The sequence below is a fragment of the Athene cunicularia genome (assembly GCF_003259725.1).
Source record: "Athene cunicularia isolate RWA chromosome 4 unlocalized genomic scaffold, athCun1 chr4_part1, whole genome shotgun sequence".
Classification (NCBI taxonomy): Eukaryota; Metazoa; Chordata; class Aves; order Strigiformes; family Strigidae; genus Athene; species Athene cunicularia.
In genome coordinates this window covers 28,222,898-28,228,897 of record NW_020799098.1, presented here as the reverse complement: position 1 = coordinate 28,228,897, position 6,000 = coordinate 28,222,898, and the positions used below count along the sequence as shown (strand labels likewise).

The 6,000-nt window shown below is 35.2% G+C and overlaps 1 protein-coding gene across 2 annotated transcripts in view; it reads left to right on the top strand.

Moving 5' to 3' along the window:
- Positions 1 to 6,000, top strand: part of FRYL (FRY like transcription coactivator) — a 168,898-nt gene that overhangs the window by 11,049 nt on the left and 151,849 nt on the right. For both annotated transcript variants that reach the window (XM_026846615.1, XM_026846614.1), the window contains one exon: positions 410 to 614. The gene's annotated coding sequence lies outside the window, so the exon portion shown is untranslated. The remainder of the gene's footprint in view (positions 1 to 409; positions 615 to 6,000) is intronic.

Sequence of the window (6,000 nt, the reverse complement as noted above, 5' to 3'; positions counted from 1 at the left end):
AGAGGCAGGACAGTATCAACAAAAATCAGAAAAGAGGTAAAAAGACTAATGTAAAAAAGTTGATTCAAAATTACTCACATTTGAGAGCAATTATATATATGATTAATAAAGGATGTTCATAATTAAAGTGCAACTAGAACTCTGCATAAAGAATGGATGTACATAAAAATGCTGAGTGTGATAAGTTAGATTTTATTTTGGTGTCAATTTTAATTTTTCTCTTGGGGAAAAGATAATTTAGAAACATCTAAACAGAACAGTAATTCTGAAGATACAAGTAACAGGATTTTATTGGTTTTGACTTTTCAGTGAAAAAAAAATTAGAATTCTAAAGCTTTTGGAATATGTTGACATCTCCATTGAATAAGCGTGTAAGGTTTGACTATGGTTTTTCTCATTTTCTTTTCAGCATTCTGTATTTCATTTTTCTATACTGTGTTTGGAGACCTTTCTCCAATATTTGGCTACATACCAGCTGACTCATAGCTGTTTACATCTGTCTGCTCTCACATCTGTAAGCACACGTTGGACTCGGGGGAAAATGTCTTGATGGATCCATCCTCAGTGTGATATGCTAATGGCTCTCGTCAGTGGTTAACAATGGCTTCTAAGTGGTAAGACCTTTTTCACAAGTCTGTCATAAATAAATTTTCAGGCATCTGATTTTTTTTTTTCCTTTTTGCTTAGGTCTTTGTTATTTATATTGTGCTGTTAACACACTTTGAACTACTACTTTAGATATCAGTTATTTGAATAGAAGGGTGTCTGTGCTTATTTGATTTAACACGGTATAGTAACTGATCATAGCCTAAAGTGAATGAATGTCTGAGGAAGAGGTTAAGAACAGGGCAAGCAGTCTCCTGTCTTCCAGTTATCTGCAGCTCAGGGACTTCCTAAGCCAGATGTAGTTCCTGTACATTTGGTAATCGTCAAATTGTACATTTAGTAATTCTCTCATATAAATTCTGTATATTCAGTAATTCTCTCAACTTTCACAAAATTTAAGTGCTCAATGCAAGGCAGACCTCTTTGGTGCTTACATTTACAAAGTGTAGGCAGGTGTCTGAACTCTGTCCTCTTGTGGATGAAGACAGGTAATGCAGCTAATTAGTAAAGGCCGTCACAATTCTATAGATGGCTCCTTACAGCTCTTTATGTAAGGATTTTATTAGTAGTAAATATCCGTATTGCTGTCAAGCACAGGGAAATTATTGTGGATAAAGCACTTCTGAGCTGAAATAGATAGGGAGAAATCTAACTAATCCAGCATCTAAACTGTCCTTCAAAAAGAATGCAATGTACTGCTTTCTTGTAGTCAAGTAGTAAAACTGATACACTATACTTCCTTTTGGCTCTTGAGAACAGAGAGTATATTGGTGTGACAGGAGGAAAATACTGAGGTGCAGTTGTTTCTAGAGTACTTGTTTATGTGGATGTTTGTATCCCAGCCATTCTATATTGTATATTCTATAATTTTATAGAATGTAATAGAATATTATATGTTCTGCTATTAACTGATTCTAATTAATAATTAGAATATAATATATTCTATAATATTTTTAGCATAGCTCTCACTTTCCTTTATTGTATTGTCCTATGTATTCTTTATGGGAGAAATATACAATAAAATAAATTTTAAATGTATCAAGTTCAGCCATTGGATCCTCTACAGTGTATCATATACCTGTTGTTTGCCTCTGTCACTGACTTTGATTTCTCGTTATAGAACATGCTGACTTGCTTCACTGTCTTCTGTTAAGAGTTTTGTGCTGTGATTATTTTTGTTCTCATGTGTGTATTCTTTCTCTCAAAAGATAATAAATCTGTTACTGCAGAAGTTTATCTTGAACATCCATATCTTTCTGTAACTCAAAAAAGGCAAATACACTTTTTAGCATTAGAGTAGGAACTCCAGTCTTTTAAATGAAACAAAAATTGAGGGCGGAGGGTTTGAGGACATTAGTATAGTTCTCTTGTGGATACTTATGATGCTTTGGACAGCTATGGTTTTACCTCACTTTACATAATTATTAAAACATTTTATGTTTCTACATTTATATACGTTTATATAGAAAACATGCTTTAGCAACAAACATCAAGTGTTTAAGGTCAAATTGTGTAGTTGTTTTTCCTGTTGGAAACAAGTCTGTTCGGTGCTGATCTAGTTTTTGGAATCATTCTTAGTAATTGTTGTACTTTCTTATTGCTAGATTTTTAAAAAAGCTATAGGGTAGTAGGTTTAGAAAAAATATCCTTAGCATTGGGTCCTTAGCTTTTGTATCTGTTGTCTGTTTTCAGTATTAAAAATCTATTGTGTTGTGTGTAGGCAATAAACACTTTTTTTTTCTTCAGCAAAAGGTAAAGACAAATGATCTGCCAGGCTGTATTTTCCTGTCAGAGAATGCAGAGAGTCTTATCTCAAGTGCTTTCCTTTAAATAGGTGTGAGAAGGAAAAATAATATATAGCTGGGAAAATGTGCCAGCTGCCATTCTTCTGTGTTACTAATTTACTCCTCCCTGGAATCAGTTCCCTGATCAGCAGACCCAGTTCCTCAGGGCTTTATCCAGTTAGGTTTCGAAAAGCTCTCAATGGTGAACACTACATGACCTCTCTGAAATTGTCTGGAGCATCAGTTATGCTAAGAAGGCTATTTCTGTCTATAAATGCAATTGCTGAACAGTATTTGGAACAATTGATGTACCTGTTCATACATCACAAGTGTTTTTGCAGGTGTAGCACTTAAGGTTGGTTAAAGTTTTTTCCCAGCATAACTAAGAAAATAAAAGGCCTTTGAGAGGAGAAAAGCAGTTTGTTTTTTTTCTTTTCTTTTTTTTTCCTCAATCATTTAGGATTAAAATAGAACTTGGTACTCACTACCCTGCTCAACAGTTTCACTAGCTGTGTCTATATAAATGGTAAGATGGATAAGGAAGAAATAAATGGAAACATTTAAGTTCTTTATTATGACAAAGTTTCTGTTAAGATGTGTTTTGTATTTTATATAGCTCAGTGTGCTTCACCTTTAATAGGACTTTTTTCTTTACCCCTCCTGCTTTATTTGAGCATTAGTTCTTGCTTTATTTGAGTATTAGTTCTTACTCTGCTGCCTGACTAGAGGTATGTTTCTGCTCAAGAGCTTTGTAGACCGTGCTTACTTGCAGAACGACTCGCATAATGCCTCATGTTCAAATAATGTGGGACATCTGAGACCTGTTTTCTCGGAAATCTAAGATGAAAATGCTAATAGGGACACAGAAGAGCTGCTTAATCTGTGAAGTGGGAAAGCTGCGTGTGTTGGACTGGGGGGAGAAAACTGTTGAACCTGTCTTGTAGGATTTCCCTTCCCCAGGATTCTGTGGCTTGTTTTGTGCTGCTCAGGTCTAGAAGGTCAGGGTTGGGTGTTGTGTTTGATATTTTTTTTTTTTAATATTTTTTTTTGGTAGCAACATCCAACAGTCATACAATTCCTGCTTTCAGCCTTTTGTAAAGCTTTTTCTTTTTGAACTTATTTTCTGTCATGGAGAACAGCTATGTATCTATATCATGAATGATAATTTTTAGTTTTATTAAGAGTTCTTTATGACAATATATTTGTTTTAATGTAATCTACTTGTATACTGAAGATAATATACAAGTTGCTGTCAATGGTGTTCTTTTAACACCTAAAATAAAATACATTTGGCCTTCAAAGGGGCTTGAACTGTTGTGGATTTCGTTCAGAAGTCTGTTTATGCACCAGCAAGAAAGATGGTGGAGAAGGAAACCCTTGTCTGCTAACTAACTTTGATCTTGTTTAACACCAAGTTAACCAAGCTCTGTTACACCTCCTGAAATTTATTTATGTATAGATATCTGTATGCATATGTATCTTAAAGTCTTACTTTAACACTCTTATGAGTCCAGTGACTGTTTCACTTAACTGGTTGTGAAGATGCTGCTGTCTCCATGTGCAGCCAACAACTGTTTGCTTGAAAAGAATTGACTTGGAGAGGTCCTTAATTTAAAAGAAACAGTGACTTCTTTATCAAGGTGTAGAGTAACTGCAAAAGTTATAGAAAAGACTGTATTTCAGTTTAAATCTCTGATATATAATGGAGTGGACAACCAGAAGCCTTTAGGAAACTGGAAAATATCTATCCCTTGGCTAGTAGCTAATGAAAACACTGTATGTCTTCATAAAACCCAAGTATTTTACTTCAAAGATGGGGAGGCAATGATAGGCAGTTTTTCAGAGGTTTGGGTGAAGCACAAGTGATGCAGCTACTTCTGGTATCTCCTACATAGTTGCAGAGCTTTCCTGTAGAAATTCTCTGAGTTCCCTTCCCTTGTGCTTCTGCCCAGCATGGTTTAAGGCATCCTGCCTCACGTGGTCCAGGGCACTTTCCACTACAGTGCATCGCTGATCATGAAGTTCTCACCGCTGCTATTTTCCTGAGCTTCCTCCTCAATAAGTATCTCTGGATCAGAAATGGCCTGTGAAGTGCAGCAAGGCTCACTTGTGATGCAGAGGTTAAAAAAAAAAAAGTCCCTCGTACTTTAATTTTGAGGCATACCTTAGAGGATATAAGGGTTCAGGCTAAAATGTACAGCAGAGTCAAGAAAAGAATAATGATGTTGTGTGAGGAAAGGTATGCCCTCTCTTTAAGGTCTACTTAGCTAATATTCTTAATTTTAACTACATTTCATTGGCTCTTTGGTGTGAGTGATAAAAGGTAATCATACTGTGGGCAAAATTACAGTCTTTAACACCTCCAAGTATTTCCATTTGTAGACGGTCTGCTGGTTTGAACCTATGTGTGTTAAAATGTGTGCAACATTCTCTTCAGAAAATTTTTTTCTTTCTGTTTAACAAACATTAACTTGAAAAGAATGGATGTTTTTGGAATTAGTTATTGAGAAATGGAAAGCGGTAAAGTTTGCTTTTTGGTATGTACTTTAAGGAGGAAGTAATTCCAGCCTCTGAAACTTGAAAAGCAATCCCATCCTTCACTATGACAATTATAAGTCTTTTTATTAGTCTATTTAAAAAGTCACAAGTAAGGAAAGGACACAGGTCATCTTTAGTCTTTCTATTCTAATCAGATCACTGGAGCATCAATTTTTCTTTAAATAAAGGAATCCTTGCCACCTTTGGGTGATCATGTTCAGCTGTGTCCTTAAATTTCAATGCTTTCTTTCTGCTCTTCAAAGGCAGATTTTTTACTTGTAGTTTCTGATAGGAACAGGCTTATCCTCTCCATCAGATAAGTGTATTGCATCAATTCTCTCCCAAATCCAAAGAAGGAATTGTTTCTTCTTCTTCTTCTTCTTTTTTTTTTTTTTTTTTTTTTTTTTTGTCTTCACAATATGTGCTAATTTCACATACACTGCTTCTGGTGTTAGAATAATCCTTTTTAATCTGATATGTGTTAGTTAAATATACACTATTGCTATTTTGTCTTAATCTGTATTTTAAAGTTAACCTTCACGATGTGTCTGTTTCACAGATTCATCTTAATTAATGAAAGAACTAATACATCAAGGTGCTCTTTGAGCTTTGCTGTTGCCCCCAGATCACTGTCAGAATGCCTGAGCAGTGGAGCCTGGGCGAAGCAGTAGTACTTTGGCTTGATTGCAGTCTTTTAAGGAAGGTGCGTTCGCCCAGCTTCTGAAGCTGCACAGTTAGTGTGTCATGTATTGTTTCTGTTGGTTTTCTTTTTAAATTATGGTGGTCTTGTTTACCGCTGCAATTTCATAAGATTTACTGCGATAATATGAGTAACTTTAGCAAGCAAACCTGTGTGCATGTGCATAAGTACATAAATATTCCATATAGGATAAGAATGGAAATTTTTTCTTGGGTGGCTCAACAATGTATTTTGTTGGCTGTGGTTCCTTCATCTTCCCATGTATTTGTTTACTTGGTGTCTTTGATGTACCAAGAATTACTTGTTATAGCAGTGCATTTAGCAACTGTGTTTTCTTATTTGCTAATTATCTAAAATTGCTGTGTTTTAAAC